General features: G+C 41.4%; 1 long non-coding RNA gene across 5 annotated transcripts in view; it reads right to left on the bottom strand.

Annotated features, from left to right (window-relative positions):
• The window catches only part of LOC135298474 (uncharacterized), a 46,308-nt gene extending 35,129 nt beyond the window's left edge, over nt 1-11,179 (bottom strand). For 4 of the 5 annotated variants that reach the window (XR_010360463.1, XR_010360466.1, XR_010360467.1 and 1 more), the window contains exons 1-2: nt 10,954-11,179; nt 9,252-9,393 (exon numbers count right to left, since the gene is read on the bottom strand). This is a non-coding gene — a long non-coding RNA (uncharacterized LOC135298474). Of the gene's footprint in view, nt 1-9,251; nt 9,394-10,247; nt 10,312-10,953 lie in introns of those variants that run through there. The other variant, XR_010360464.1, reaches the window with a different exon arrangement.
• Nucleotides 11,180-17,397: the final 6,218 nt, after the last annotated feature.

Below are 17,397 nucleotides of genomic sequence, written 5' to 3'. Positions count from 1 at the left end.
ATTTTTCTCCCAGAGATGATGTTGCCTGTGACTCTGAGGAAGACCTTTTGAAATGGTAATAAAGTGTATGGGATTAAGATGTCTTGAAGACACCAGTGTCCTCATGAATTCCTGCAGTAAACAAGGACAGAGTAAGGAAATGATGCTATGAATAAAGATGCTGAGTGAAGTCCAACCTCAAAGGGATCAGAGATGAGGCATAAAAGGTGCCCATTTAAAAGGGAAGCTGAAACATTTAGCTTATCCAGCTATATAGATTATGGCTATTTTAGCATTATTTTTATTATAACAGAACCATATTTATCTAATGCTCCACAAATGGAACTAATTAAGCTGTATTTAAAGTATTTTATTTATAATTGATAATGGTCTATTTCCAGAAGAGCAGATTAATGAGGCAAGTACTTAATTTTTGAAGTTATTTTTTGCATAAATTGGCATGGCTACAGAAACTTAACACTTACTTGGAAGATCCAGACTACTCTGTGTTGATAATTATTTAGAGAGGAGATATGATGGGTGAGAGGGGCAAGCAAGCCTTTACCCCACATTGCTGATAAAATATGTAAAATTAAGATTTATTTTTACAGTTCCAGGGCTACGATATATCAAAAGTCTTCCCAGACAAAAAGCTAAGTAAACTTGCAGAGAGAAATGGAAACTCAATTTTTCCTTTTACCTTACTTACATGGCTGCTCTTCATCTCTTGAACTTGGTGGGATTTTTTTTAATCACAGCACACAAGCCATTGCTCACTTACTAAACCAAACTCTAACCTGGAGTCTTAATATTAGAAATAGAACAAAAAACACTATCTGAAACTAATAAACTCAGAGCATTTCCTGAAAAAAGAAAGGACAGAAACCCTTCAGGACAGTGGTTCTTCCATCACCCAAGTTCCACCTGGACACCTGCTCAGAAAAGGCAGCTCTGCTGCACAGAGGGGCTCTGGGCAATGCCCTGTTCTGTGCTGCCCCACACCTCTGGGGCAGAACCTTGTCACTGATGCAGGTGGTGGCACCACATCAGGTGAGGTGACTGAGGTACGAGGAGCAGAATGTCCAGGTAAAACCCCCTCCTGCCCATTTCTGATATTCCAGGCCAATATCTCCCTTCCCACTTTTCAAGGAAGGGAAATGCTTTTTTTTCCCCCAAAATTGCTTTCCCTGTCCATAAACACAGGGGAAGCAGGAAAGGCTCTCAGAGAATGAATTTGAGCCATTCTAACTCCCTCTCAACACACACCTGGTGTTCAAATCTGCTCACAGAGCTGTGCTTCTGGTCTGGTTGTTAAAGCTGTGTAAACCTCAGAAGAAGATTAACAATATGCCAAAAGATACATGAAGGCAAATTAATTAAATTTGACTAACCTAGCCTGCTAAGTCTGGTTTGCACTGAAAATGTCTGGCTGCTATTAGAAGACGTATTTGTAAATTACCCACACCATTTTTCACCAATATAATCTTCCTTTCCCATGTCTACTTTAAAGAATTCTTTTTTATTTAAAATTCAGTAACACCAAGCAGACCCATTTAAAGCTTGTCAATACTGTCCCTCCTTTCAGGCAGCACAGTTTTAGACAACACAGACACATCAGGTGCCGTCAGACAGAAACCTCGAATCAAGGTAATTTGTTTAAAGATCACAACCATTTATTTAGAGGCCTTATTTAATCACAGAGCAGTTTCAGCTGCTATAAAGCACTCCAGAAGTTCTAAACTGGAGTAAAACACCTTTAAAGAAACATGCCTTAATGAAATTAACAGTTTCACCAAACACTCTTGCAGCAGAAACCAAACACAAACACCCATTTGGTGAGACAGAATTATACATATGTATTTTTTAATACTTGAAAAGCCTCATTCACTGAAATCAGGACTGATCTTTCCCCAAAGATCAGTGACTCCCATATTGCCTGCTATGGAGGATCTGGATTTCTTCTAAACTGCTTTCAGGTACCAGTGCATATTCATTACTGAGTCTCTGCTGGTAAAAAACTTATCAAAACAAAGCCATTTTCAGGAAAAAACAGTTCCCACTCATCCAATCACACCTTTTGCTACACTTGCAGGAATTTTTGCCAACCCTTATTGCTCACATCAAGAGCAAACATTCTGACTAATTTTGACTGGGGCTTGTACAGAGCCAAGTGCTGCAGAATCCTCACACGCTGGTTTTGGAAAGTTTTAAATGTTTTCTCTTTTAAATGTACCTCTGTAAAACTAAAAACATAAAACCATGCAAGACCACGGCTAACAGAAATTACAGCTGGTATGCCTAGATCTTAAACATAGGGAGCTGTTAATTCTGTAAGAATTCTACCATTTCATTGCATTATTTTCTAATTTTCCAGCAAAGCTCTCCTACAATGTTCAGCCTAAGAAAGAAGTTTAATCTCTTGAATGCCTGACAGTCTGCCAGAACTCTTCTGCTAAAGCCTTCATTCAGAACTATATTGAAAAGAGAAGCTGAGTAAAAGAGAACTGTGAGTGCTTTGAGGCATTTTCCCAGTGTTTCTGTGTTTATCCACATCTTCCATGAGACATAAATCAATGGTGGAAGTGCAGCTACCTGGTACTATTGGCCAAATGAGCAGGCTCTAACTTTGGATATTACCAGTACGAAATCTTTCTCACATCCTTTTCTATTTTGTTGCTGAAAAAGATAAAAATCAAATTTCAAGGAGTCATTAAAACTTGTCAGGCTGGCAAGGTATCACAAGAGGTGAGAGAAAACATGCTGTGAACAGCACAGTCTGTTTCTCACAGTCAGAAATAAGGGTCAGTCAGAGGGAAAAGAACTGTAAGCTCCAAGAAAAGATCTAGATGGAACTAAGGCATTTTATCATTTTTACCCTTTTCTCTGCATGCTTTGAGCTTTGGGGGAATGGAGGGAACAGGCAAAAGTGTTTGAAGATGCTGGTTCTGAGTCAATTTAATCAACCTCACAGTTCCTGAGACTTAAAGCACTCATAGGTACCAATTTCAGCTGGATTTATGCTATGAGCCCAAAATGATAAGAGACCTGGTGCTAGACCAAGCAGGTCACATCATTTCACCCACAGTGAGATGCCAAACGTCACCCCATCACTGGAGGCCAGAAGAAACATGGCACACAGCAAACTGCCTTTTCCTGCTCTCCAGGAGCCAGTCCGGCTCCGCTGGCTGCAGTCTCAGCGCCCCAGAGAGAGCCGAGGACAGCCCCGAGCTCCAGAGCCGCTGCCGAGCCCAGCTGGCAGAGCCCTCCTCTTTCCCAGGCCTCCAGCAGCTTCTGCTCTTGCCCCAGGAGGGGAGATTTCCTGCACCTTCCAAACCCAGACTCCTCCACTGCAGCCTGAATTCACCCCTTTTAAGGAAAGGCAAAGAAAAGCAATCACTTTTCCTCTCTCATCTTTCTGGCTCAGACCTTTCCTTGGATTCACAGCGGTGGAGATCCTCGTGCAGAGCAGCATTATCACCCCGATGAGTGAGAGTTGTTTGGGCAGCTTATCCCACAGCTTATTTACCCACGGATAGATCCGAGTCCTTCTCCTAACGCAGCACAACAACCCGGAGCCTGGAAAAAGCCTGGAGCAAGCAGGGCAATTCCACAAACACTGATCAGGGAGTGCAGCCCAGACCCTGCCCACTGGAGGTGTGGGGGCTCCAGAGAAGCTCCCTGAGCTGGAGAGCCATTCCAGGGACCATTCCAGGGCCATTCCAGCTGCAGCTGCAGCGTGTGGCAGAGCACCTCACACTACGGACGGCTGAGAACAGCAGGGGCAGACACAAGGGGAAAATATGGGCTTTTTGGTAACTCTGCTTTATAGACACAAGAAATAATAATGCTGCTTTCTTCCAGCTGCCCACTAAGACAGCTGAGTTCATAAACAAAAAGTTCATAATCTGAGTGTAACGGATTTTGCTTCCTCAGGCAACACAGGGCTATGAAAGTGTTTAAAATGGACTTCTCTCTGTGTAATCAATAAAGCTTTCACAGAGATTGGTTCTGTTCCAAAGGCCCCAAACAACAAAGAAGCCTTTTATCAATTTCTACTTTATAACATTCTCCTATTTCTTTATAATCCCTACTCAAAATACACAGAATGTAATGGTGAAAGATTTATTAAAATCATAACCAAAAAAAAAAAAAAAAAAACAAACCCCAAAACCTCATGATTTGTAACTCGGATTGTCACTATGCGCAACTTCAGCTTTAGTGACAGAAAATGTATTTGTATTTTACAGTCTACTCCATGATATTTGCATTTAAAAACATATCACCAGACTCAGAACCTCCTAAGTGCCATTGAGTGGGTATTGACTTTACATGGATTTCCATCAAAAATAGGTTTAAATGATTAACACAACCAAAATCAGGATATTCACCTTCATATCAAAATAGATCAATTTCAAAGATATCTCCTTTTTTTTCCCCTTTATCATAAAATTTTACTTGTCACTGTAATCATGTGGCAGAATTTTGACTGGGCACACCACACCTAAAACTGTAAAACCTTAATTTGGGCTTTTGTGTACAGTAACTCTGCAATCAGTTCAGATGGAAATGCATTAGCCCTTCTCCTACTGCAGTGGTGACTCTCTCATCACTCACCACAGGCTCTGGCACAAGGAATTCAGGGGCTGGGCATTTGCAATAAATAATTAGAATTTTTCTGCATCTACTTCAGAATAGTTCATCTGATTTTCCATGACTTCTTCAGGCTTCTCTTGTGGTTGCAGAGGCCAAAACTCCACCATGCTGAAGGTCTGTGTACAACTGAACTAAAACCAGCTCCCCAGTCACCCATCCTTGCCCATTTTCCCAGTCCACATGGACTTTCTTCCGCACTGGAATCAAGCTGAGTACACTGCTAGGAAGAGCTTTTGCTCTCAAGGATTCTCTTCCTCTGCCACATGATTATCCTGAATTTCACCCAGAGAAAATGGCCCAGTGGAGAATTTAGTGGATACCTTTCCCTTCAATCCACAATGCTGAAAACTGCCAGGCAAAGCTGACTTCACCACTTTTGCAATGAACAGCAAGGGAAGCTGGATAGTGCTAGGACTACTTAATGCTTTCATGTAATATTTAGCTTCCCTCATGTTTCAGCCATTTTCCCTAACAGACTTACAGCAGCAGGAACCCTGAGCATCCATTTTTCAAGAACTCAAGACTTGTCTGAATGTGAAGGAAAAACAAGTGCCTTGAGGCTCAATCCTGCAGGTGCTAAGGGCCCACAGCTCTCAGAGAAATCATCCACATTCTGAGATTTTAACCTGCTCTCATTCTTCTCTTGACTTCTCTTGCAGGAGTTTGCACCAATGAGCCATAAGGAACGAGACCAGATTGTCTGCAGATGGAAGCCACTGTGGGATAAATCAGGGAGGGAATTTCAAGTCTAGCAGTTGTTTCTCCACTACCCCCTTGTGTGGCCACATTTAGTCCATACAAAAATATTCCTGGTGTGGAAATTACTGTGCCCACAGTGGAGCTACTGCAGAATTGCCACACAGCGGGAACTGGGGCTGCTCAACATACTTTACAGTTGTACCCATGCACTAATTCCATTTCATTCTAGATAACATGTTTCTTCAACATGATTAACCTCCAAGTTAGGCTTTTTTTCATTAGGAGCAGTCAATGAGTGGCTACCTCATATTTCTGATCTGGTATTTTTAACATATGAGCACTGACTGTCTTATTACCTTCCTCTGCCAAGCACATGCTCTTGATCTACAACTTTGAACTCTGAGGGTCTCAGAAAAGATCATTTTTTTTCTGATCTGTGGAGAAACTACTCTGCTCTGAGAGGTGCCAGGGACTTGAAGAGCTCTAGCATTTTTTTTCCCTCTGAGAAGATGTGGTCAGTCGTCACAGGAGAGAAAACAGATGAGAAACTATGGCATCTGTAGAACTTATATTCCTTCTTAATGTATTAGAAGGCAGAATATTTGGCAGTGAGAAGGTAAAGTGACCTAGAGTAGTAGTTTCGATTTATTTCAGCTACTGATTCCCACATCCATTTCAATACTCGGGACGGGGTATCTGTAGCTGTGACATCTTGGTAGCACATTTCTGTAATCTACCATAAAGTGCTAGTGTCCCTTCTGTTTCAAATGTCACCATCAGTGTATTCCTGTCCCCTGAAGGAACAGCAAAGGCCCTGAGCCCTGTGCAGCCTGTCAGGGTGATGAAAATGCAGCACTCAGGGCGGGCTGTACGCCCCATGACAATCCAGATACTTCAGATTCATTAAACAACCATGCAAAAATACCTTTGGATTGCTGGGCTGCCACAAAAAAAGCCTTGTGATTCTGTGACATTCCCTGTGATATTCCCTGCGTATTCTCTGCCACAGAGTCATTTTGTCTTAGCCTTCCATTGCCTAATACATTTTATATGCACTCTTTAAAATAGATTGTTTTTTTACAGTCCAAAAGATGACAGCAATGCTAGTGACTATTGAACCCAAAGCAAATATTTATGAGAAAAGTGGGCCAAGGAACACTCCTACAAACACACAGTTATTAGAAGTTAAATCATGAACTGCTTGCAATTCACATATAAGGTGCTTACACAAAAAAGGACAAATGTTACACATGATTATATTAACAATAACAGTTTGTCTCAACCAGCACAATAATCCTTCTGCTCTGCTCAGCAATGCTCAGGCTACAGCAGCAGTACTGATGTGATTCACTTTGGGACTTGACATTTGAAAAAGACAAATTGAAATCCAAGCAGATGAGAACAACAGAGATGACAGAATGGCTTAGAACATATTATTCAGAAGGGTTTATACTTTGCATTCTTTCCATGTGTATAAAGAAACCAGGATTTGAGAAATATCTCTCAAAGAGAGATGGAGTAAGAAAAAACTGCAGTTTCATGGAATGCTGAAATTGCTGTGTTTATCACTTTCTTTTTAATAATTTGGGTGAAGACAAGAAAAATGAATGGGCAGAAAAGGGAGGTTATTTTCCCATTTGTTATGGCACAACATCATATTAAGGTGTCATAGCTGTGGAATGTGAGGAGGTGCATGCTGAAGGTGCTCTGACTGCAGGAGTATTTTCATGTCTGTGTCCCGTGGTGCTAAGTGAGCACTTATTCACTGTTTAATTACCTGCTCTCACTCTGTGGCTACACATAGGGCTGAACAAAAGGCCTTGTATTTCCTGAAAGGGCACCATTTCTCTCCTAGCCATTCCAAGCTCTTCTATAATGTTCAACACTACAATTAAAATGGTAGGGAAAATAAATTTCCTTTAAAAAAATAATAATAAAGCCAGAAAGCACTTTTGTTCTCCCCCTTCCTTTCCCTAGAAATGTTTTGCAGAAGAAAAATAAAAAAGAAAGGCACCCAGTGCTATCCAAATTAGACCCTGAATGTTTCATCTTGCAGTCAAAAACTGGGGGCAGCAGGAACAGCCAAGGTCGGCCACGGTCCCCGCGGTCCCAATCCCTGCAGGAAAAGAGCTGTGGAGGGGAGGGGTGATACCAGCAACAGCTCACTCAGAAGCTGCATAAATCTGGAGAAGATTTAGTACCCAGGGCATTTTCAGAGACTGCAGCTACCGCAATCCACATGTTTCTAGTAAATGTCCATAAAATGGGATTTTTCAGAGACTGGTGACTTGATAGGCAAATTTCACAGAGACAGAAGGAACTCATCCCAGGCAAAGATTGCTCCTCTGATCTCAAGCTTCTGCTCCACTGTGCAGAGAGTATGAGATCATGTAGATTAAATGCTCATGTTGTTTTATTAGCATGGCTAGTAGGAATTTTTCCTTAATTCAGTTTCAGAAATGGCAATTTCAGCTGCAATAGCAGGAAGAAGTTATCTGAAAGGAGACAGTGGCAGGGGAAGGAAGGAAGGTCACAGGCACTTGGAAGCTACAAATGTGCCTGAAAATAAGGTCCTACAGTAAAATGTGATGGGGGGATGGTGAGAATGAGAAGCACTAACGAGTCCACCTTCCCTATCCATGGAATACCAATTACCAGATGTAAATATATAACCCCTCACCATCCTTTCAAACTTAAAGGCTGAAAGGGAACAGCCTAAACTGAGTGAAAACCTGACTGCAGTTTAGAAAGTATTGACCCAAGGCAGCAATATTCACTCCTGGTTTATTGGGAGGGTTGCTTGAGGTTTTTTTCAGAAATATACTTATGCAAAACTAACATATGCATTTTGAAATTTTTTTTTTAACTTCAACTTTTTTAACATTGAAATTGTTATTTCAATTCCAATTTTAATATTATTTACATGTGAGCTTCCATGGAAAAAATGTTTTCAGGAAGAGAATTCAGACCTTATTCTGTAGTCCCACACTGTCCCCCTCCTCACCCGGGTGCCCCCACACTGACACTTGAGTGATGTCCCCTTATTTACCTTCAGCTGCCAGAGAGGATAAGAACATTATGGGCTGCAAATGCTCAGGCTAACAGCAGCAACAGATGTTTATTGCTTCGGAGGAGTCTACTCCCCCAGCACTAAATTAAGTGTCTTAAAATAAACAGATAATAAACCAGGAACACCAAGCCATAGATCTGTCATACCTAAAACACTGTAACCACCGGGTAATTCCTGCACGTTTATTCACTGTAAACAACCTGATGCTGAATGTTTGTATTCACGATATCCAAGAGCAGAAAAGTAGCTCTGATTCATCACAGAGTTTAAAGAATAAAGGTCTGACTGCAGGGCTGAAAAATGAGTCTCAGACAATGAAAAGCTTAATTTTTGAGTCACTACTCATAAAAGATTAAATATATAGTGAGAGACGTTAAATGAAGAAATTGACAATTACTTACCAAAATATATAATCTTTCAGTTGCTGCAAACCTCAGACTTGGACAATTTGTGCAATTATTTCACTGCTCTTCTTTGAGGACTGCAGCAAACTTCATCCCATTTAATGATTAGAAACCCACTTCTAATTTGCAGAGTTGATTTACACATAACTAGTTGTAAAATTGCTGTTGGTTTTAGTTGCTGAAAAACTGGGTGTTTGTTCTCCTGCCTCTAGTATCCACATTTCTGAGGCAGTTCTAACATGTATATATAATATTGTCTGTCTGTCTCCCCTGTGTCCAAGCCTATCAAACACTGTTCTGCTCCTCCTTTTCCATTCCCTCCTAGGCCCTCTGCATCTCTCCAGTCCCATCCTTCCCGTGTGGGGGGACTTAGACTGTACATGGCTTCCCACGCGAGATACCATCATTCTTTTCCAATAGCATCAATATTTTTCTGTTGGAATTACCTTGCTGGATGTGCTCTACAACCACATCTGCCTTTTCCTCACTGTTTTGGTGTGTACCTTCGGGTATTTACAGGTGATTCTCCTCCATCTCTATAATTTCCTCCAGATCATGTCTTCAGCTCACGATGTAAATGCTTGTTACCTGGCATCAAGAAAATATTGCCTCATTTTATAAATCTCTGCATTTTAGTTTTGAAGACTATTCAGTTCTCTCTGAATGATTTACTAATTTTCTATTTGACAATGTCCCAAATTTTACTCTTTTTCTTTTATCTAGATTAAAATATACTTGTGTTTCAGTTTTGAGACAAACCTAAGAGAGGACACTCTGCATTGAGTGCTCTTCTCCAAACAGTTTCGACAATTCCCCTCCAGCAATAGAAAAATAATACTAAAAAGTGGGGAAAAAACCCCAAACGCAAGAGTTTATTAACAACAGAATGCCGGAGAACGCAGCAGATATTAAAGACATCTCCCTGACTGGCTCGTGGTGTGCTGGCTTTCCTTCTGAGGCAAGTGGCGCTTCCACGGAGCATCCCTTTTCACCGTGAGGGAAATGGTGCTTACAGGGAGCTTCCCCTTTTCGCTCTGAGGGAAATGGAGCTTCCAGGGAGCTTCCCCTTTTCGCTCTGAGGGAAATGGAGCTTCCAGGGAGCTTCCCCTTTTCGCTCTGAGGGAAGCGGCGCTTCCCTGGCGGAGCTCCAGCCCGAGGCCAACACCTGCAGGGCTCTCTGGCGTCGAGCTCCTGTTGCCGGCAGCCACGGCAGGCAGAGCAGTGGTGCTGGAGCCTCTCTTCTCTCTCTCTTTCCCTGGGCTTTCCCTCCCCGGCTCGTCCTCCCGAGGCCTGGGGCCGGAGCAGGGCTGCGCTCCCGCCGGTGCCGCTGCTCCGGCCTCAGTTCCCCCGAGGCAGCTGGAAGATCGGTCCTGCAGCTCCTCCGAGCCAGGGAAGGGAAAAGCTTTTTGCTCGGCTCAATAAAACCGAACTGCCAAACCAACCTGAACCAAATGGCGCCACTGGGCCCTGAGGCTTCCAAAGTTGCCGCCGAAAGAGCCCAAAGGCCCCGGGCCTGGCCCCTCACACACGGCCTGGGCCTTGAAGATCAGCGACCATTCGGGGCAGAAAGCTGAGAATCATGGAGCAGGCTGTCATCAGAATGACTCCAAGCCAACTTGAAAACATGTTTCAATCGTCTGTGTGAAATCCGACTTCATTTTACTTTTTCAAATTGGGTTTTAGCCCTGTGTTTCTTCATCTCCAAAACATGACTGTTCTCTTCACCAATCCATTCATTCTAAGTCTTTGGGAGTTCTTATTCAATCCTACGCTTTTCTGGAAATAACCTTCTCATTATTTTTAGAGTTCTTTATATACTTTGCCTCCCCTTTCCCACATTTTTATATACGTTTCTAATAGATTTCCCTCTTTTAACTCAAAGTCTTTCCCCATTTGTATTCACACAATTGACTTCACACTAAGAGCTCCCGTGAATCAAAATATGTCCTCTTAGAAGTGACAGATATGTTCTTGCCTATGGTTCTCACTAATAATGAACCAACTCACACTACATCTGGATTCTAGATACTTTTCTGACTGCAATTTTCCTTCCCTGTACTATGCAAAACATTCAAGATGTGTTGTGGATGTTATTCCACCGTGTTGCTTTTTGCAGTAGTATAATACTCTATGTTTTCATCAATTTACCAAGTGCTTCCATTTTGCTCCTTGAATTAAAAAACAGCCTCTTTTTCCTGGTGACACTGCTGGGACCATTTATCCAAGTACCCTTCTCACCATTGACAGGTCATTCTGGTTCCATGTTTCTCTTTCTGCCATCCAGGAATATTTCATTTCCTGTTGCCATAAACAAGCACAAAAATCAGTAACAGCTCTTCCCCATTACCAGCCTTTATCTCCAAACAAGGCACACAGCCCTCAGCCCCATGCAAGGCCAGGGCCTTTGCCCAAGCTGACATCCAGTCACACAAACAGGGACCTGGGGCCATGCAGGAGCACAGAGCTGGAGGCTCAGCAAGGCACTGATCAGGCCAAAGTCACAGCTCAAAGTGGCATTTACAAATAAACCAACAAACTTCAAACTATTTTATCCAGAAAAAACCCTGGTTTTGTTTACAGCTGAAAAATAATTTTATCTGAGAAAGAAAAAAATATTATTTTTCACTAGAATGTAGAAAGCCAGTGAGACGAGCAGAGAAAAAGATATCAGCAACAAAGCAAAACTCTACTGCAAAAAGAGAATTTTATTGGCTTTGCCTGTGAACACATTGATCTTTTTGCACAGTTTTTTTGTTACCAGAGAAACAACACTGTTAGGTTGCCTTACAACTAAACTAAGCTTACACTGATTCCTTTCTTAGCAATGTTGATAATAGAGTCTGGTCTGATCACTCAGTAAAACCTAATTTTTCCCTTTAAAGAAAAATAATATATTTTTTAAAAATTGGTACATGACAGTCCAGACAAAATACTATTTTTTTTACACAAATATTTAACACAAGCAAAGGAAATTTCTGCCAATGCTAGATATTCTATTTTCATATGCACAGTGGGTAAAGAAAATTAAATTAGAGCAGCAACATCTGGAAAATATCCATGCATTTGCTTTCCTCCTTGATGCCTCCATGGTTTGAACTGTGTGTGTGTTGGTCTTTTTCTCTCGTACTTTTTATTTCTCTCCTCATCATTACTCAGCTCCTTATTCATTCCTGTATGCTGTCCCTTACCAGCTGCCTGCTGTGATGATCATCTTTGCAGTATCCATTTCTGCCATTTCCATCCTGAAATTGTTGCAGCAAAATATGCAACAAAACATACAAAACTGACCAAAGCAGCAAAAAGGAATGAGACACATGCTAGAACCTCAGACTCACGAAAGAACAGGCATGATTTGACGTAAATCTGTAGTATTTGACTCATAGAAAGCCACAAAAATTTGGTCACTTCTGTTTTCACTGTCCTTTGGGAGAGCTGTGACTTCATTTAAGAACACAACCTCCCCATTTCTGCACTTGGCATATCACCAGCCCCACTCTGCACTCCAGTGTTGTGTTGTGTTCACAGTAGTTTAATTATGATAAGTTATACATTGTGGATTGGAATGTTCTGTCCTCCCCTCTTGGTATGTGATGGTTTACCTAGGTTGTCTCCTCCTCCTCCTTGTCAGTCTCCTTGTCTCCCTGGTTGCCCCAGTTACAAATGTATCCTTTGTTTTGTCCCTCCCCAGTGCTCTGCCCGTCACTCAGCGACCCATCCCCTCCATCTAGAAGCTTCTCCGCTGGCGTGGAGTGATTGGGGCAGGGGCCCCTCCCCCCCTCCCCATTGGTCCCACGGCAATGTCCCTCTTTCCTTTTCCACTTCCCATGCTCTTCCATTGGTTGGAGGACAGGCTCCACCCCTGTTGCCACCTCGCTTTATAAGTTGTTGTAAGCCCTTTACCTGGATCTTCAAACTTCTGGATTTCTGAGTCTGCTCCTCGTGAAAAAATCCTGTTGTACCAGGAGTCGGAGTCCGCTTTCTTCTCTTCTGTCAGCAGCAGCCCGGAGTCCTGCAGGGCCCTGAGCCTCAGGCACTCTCCTTTGAGGCGCGAGGAGAGAGCTTCCCTGCTGGGGCTCGTGTGCCGAGAGCCGGCACGGGGCAGCCCTGAGAAGGCTTTTCAACACGCAGCTGCACTCCAGGCTCAATCCAGTTCTGTTCTTTGCTCTTTTCCCATCTCCCATTCCCCTCAATGTCAGTAAAAGCCTCTTTACATAGACACATATCCATGTCCTACATCCAAAGGAGAAACTGTTCCCTGCTTCTGATGTTTTTCTTGAGATAAAGAAACCAGAACTGCACACATGGTTCTAGATGTGGACATGTATTTTCAGTCTCTATTATTTTCCCAATGACCTTAAATGACTGATTTGCATTTTTACCTTTTATCGATGAAGGTGATCAAAGGAAAAGAAAAATTGCACTGAAGGCTTTTGTAGTGGAACATTTAAGAGAAGTGGGAAGCAGTCATTTCAAAATTGAATTCCTTAATCAAAATTCAAGACTCCAGAGCTATCAGCAGCCACAAATGTTTTTGCAATGGATGACAAGATGGTATGCTATCAACAGATACTCTCCTATATTACAAAAACAAGTGTAATTTATTTCAGAGTGGCACAGCCAGCAGACTGAGCAAAGTTATTACATACTCAAGGCAAAGGAAGCCAAGTGTGCTTTAGTTGCTTGTCAGATTTTAAATTCTTTTGACAACAGAAGAGAGGCTGAGAATAGAACTCAATTTGTGGAGCTGATTGTGGCATTATTTACAAGCAAACAAATAACATTGACTGATCATCTCTGTATTATCCCATAAAATTTTCAGCCCAATTGGGATACTGAAAGAGGGCAGAGCTTCTTTGGTTTAGCTTTAAAATCTTCACTATCCCAGGGGTAATGACTGATGCTGTTTCCATGCAGAAGAGTCCAGACCTTTCCCCAGCTCTGATTTCCTGTATAACGTTAACATTTTAAGGCAGCAGTGCAATTTTAGAGATTTGGATTGAATATTGCTTCATAGATTAAGTAAGAAAATAGCGTGACTTTCTGTTATTCAAATGGATATGAATAGGTAATCTCTTCATATATATCCAGGTGAATTTTCTGGCAGATCAGAATAATTTGACTGCAAAAGCCTTTAAAATTAACCTCCAGTTACTTCTGCACTAATGAAAGAACTTCCTCTCCAGGGAAAGAGATTTTCATTAAATCCTTATCTCATATAAATGAAGAAACACATTTTCCAATACAAAATGAGAGCTTCAGTGCCAAGAAATCCCACTCAGTTTGACTATAAGGAATATTTTCTAAAGTTGTACCCTTGATTCTTGCTACAACTACCCAGATTTTTCACTGACTCAAGTGGTAGCTCTTTTGGCACTCTGAGAATTGACAATAATGTACATGTCAGAAGATTCTAAATGCTTAGTTTCTTATGACAATTTACCTCTGAGATAAAAAATATCCACAACCGAGGAACTTTGCCTGCTGCTTATCTCATGTGTACAAAACCCCAGTTAAAAACTGGAACTTCATTCCAGGCAATGGAAGCTTCTCTTTTAACAGGGCCAGGATTCCACCCACACACTTTCCCTTCACAGACATTCTGTAAAATCCTCCAAATAAACCTAAATACATTCCACACATGGAATATGCCAGGACAGAATGGGTAAGAATTCCAAGAGCCACTTTCATACTTAAGCACAACAGATTGGTGCAAAACCTTGCTGATGTCATGTCCCTGATGGAAAAGAACAATTAATGCTCTGTCCTAAAGTGGTTTCTGGGACTTACTCATCACCACAGAAGGAAATTGGATTTAGGTGGATACACTTAGCTACAAATATTTTCCCTAATACTACTGCCATTATGGAACTTCACTGTAGCAAAGAGAGGGAATTTATGGGTAAGTTTTAGAAAAGAAAGATTTAAAATATGACACACAAGGTGTGGGCAACCATTTCATATACAGAAGCAAAATACTAGTGATGACCACTCTTTAAAAACCCACACACAACACTGGATAACACCAAAAAACTGCCCTGACCTTTCTCAGGGTACAGCTGGGTCACTCTAAGGCAGCACAAACACCATGTGCTGGGGCAGGTAGGGCAACCACAGATGGAGCCAGTTTTGTTGGAGCTTGCCAGCTTAGACAGAGATGGGAAAATGGCCCATTTTTTCTGGAGTTCACTGGCTGTGCAAACTCTGGCCTTGATAACGTTGCCCATTTTTCTTACTTTATGCACATTGATTTCCAATCCACAGAGCTTGGGATGTTCTCATTTGTCTTCCAGGGGAAAAGCTATCAAATTTTGTTGTCCTCTCCTTTGAGGAAAAGGAAAGAGGAACAAAGGCCAGCCATTGCCTTTTTTTTCCTTTAAGTTGTTTCCCCCTGCAAGCTGTTCAAGAGTAAATTAGAGAAACTCACTTTCATTTATGGAAAGGAAGGTGTGGCATGGTTAGAATTGGCTGGTGGTGGTGATTGATTTTGGTTTTGCTTTTTTTAAATAGAGAGAAATGCAGAGTTGATTGCAGGGTTTACTGATTTCAGTGGAAAATGTGACAATGGAATAACAACCAAAAAAATTCTGAAAAAGAAGGAAATGTGGCAGGAGCAAATAAGGCACCAAAAGCAGCCAAATTAATGTAGCAGAATTCTTAAAGACTTGTTTAATGAGTCTTTAAATGTATTTTAAAGGTGAAAACACAGAAAGCTGTCTTAAAGTAGAAAGAAGTTTCTCACAGACACTTAAACTGTAATCTGGTAGTGAAAGAAACAGTGAATAAATAGGATTCCCAAAGCTAAGAATCATGGCTCAACTGAAACCATTGGGGATGTGACTGAGATCAGGGCTCAGAGCAGCAATTTCTAAAATACTAAAATACAGTAAGTTGCAGCTTACTGCACAGTGTGGCTTTATTCCTTTCCTGGCTACTTGAATTAACACCTTCTCTCAAATACTTCACCCGATGAAGCCACAAGGGCTAAAATATTCATCAGGAAAGACAAGGAAGGGAAGAACATTTGGACTAAGCACCTAAAGCTTGAACCAAGTTACTTGGGTCTGAATCATTTGGCCCACAGTTCTTTCAATGTAATTTTGACAGAGAGTTTTAAGAAAATTCTAATTACTCTGAAACTTCTCTGTAAATTATCTTCATTTAAATATAGCAAACATATTTTTGCCACCAGCCTATGGAACACAGTGATTAATTCTTTCAAGCTAATTCTGTGAGCACCATCTGGCTGTCGTAATTGCTGCTATTTTACTTCTCCACATGTTTTAACAAATTTTCTTTTGACCATTTAGTCTCTGACAGTGCCTTTGTGACTGAGAGCAGGGGGCACTTGGTATTCTCAGCACATTCCTGTCACCCACAGCGGGCACTGGAGCCTGTCCAGCGAGATGGAGAATGCACGGGCAAGGTTTGTGTGGGGAAACAATTTCAGATGGAGCTTTCTTGGAAGGAAGGGAGATCCCTACAGTTCTGAAGGGGAGGGCTTTTCCTAGAGGTGCTGGGGTAGCCCCTCAGTGATTCTCAGGAGGTATTTCCTCCTCAGGGAATAAATCCTGCACTGCACCAAAACCAAAAAAAGCTTTGGAACAGATGGGAACACCCATGTCAGAATAGTCATTTATGCTTAGGAGATCCCCAAGTTGGAAGAGTAATAAGAGAATTCTGGGAAATGAATTTTTAGGAAGAAAGATGACCCATCTGAAATACAAGTAGGTGAGGAAAGAGAACTTAAGATCATGTGAAATTGCAGAGGAATGCCCCATTAAAACAAGTAAACTTCTTGTTGAGGATGGATATGATCTTTACTTTGAACTAATATCTACCAGCAAGAGTCTGTGTCTGTTCCATATAATGTTAAAATTACACATTTCAGGAAAAAATAATTCCTTACAACCAGCCATCACCTACTGTTACCAAGCCACCAATAGGGAGAATTCAGAAAACAGTGAAGAACAGTCTAGAAAACACAGAACAAGTGCTGGCTTTAAACCTGTCAAGCAATTTACTTTTTCAGCATCATGAAGCTTTGGAGCAAGATGTCACGGTTTTTTCTGAAGCACTGTCTTAAAGGTGCTGTGAAATAAAAGCTGCTGGTTTAAACCTGTTTGATTACTTCATTCATCTCCTCCTGTTTTTATGGTCAGCTCGGCAGCAGAACAATTCCCCCATTAGCAACAATCCCACATTATCAGAGGAGCATGAGCCTCTTGTGGAGGATAAATCACAAAGATGTACTGACAAAAAGCAGAGTTTGGATTTCCTTTTTCTTTTAAATTTACCTGAGCTTTGTGTCAAAACTGAATTTTGTCAGACTACTCCAAGTGAATCAAGTCAAAGTGGTTCAGACCAAATAAAATAAACACATGGCTATGATTTAACCTAACACAATGAGAATGCCATTAGATTAATTCAAATGCACAGGGACCTCAGTGCTTCAGAAGATTAGTATGATCTTTTTAAAGAGAATATTGCTTTACAAGAAAACTGAAAAAAATTGCAACTTTTTAAAGTTTTGATGGGAAAAAAATACTTTCAACTAGATTAAGTCAACAGGCGTAGATCTCCTGAAAAAAGAAA

Source organism: Passer domesticus, chromosome 4 (assembly GCF_036417665.1).
Source record: "Passer domesticus isolate bPasDom1 chromosome 4, bPasDom1.hap1, whole genome shotgun sequence".
Lineage (NCBI taxonomy): Eukaryota > Metazoa > Chordata > Aves > Passeriformes > Passeridae > Passer > Passer domesticus.
The sequence above is the reverse complement of the archived record's forward strand: the minus strand, read 5'-3'. Positions and strand labels throughout refer to the sequence as shown.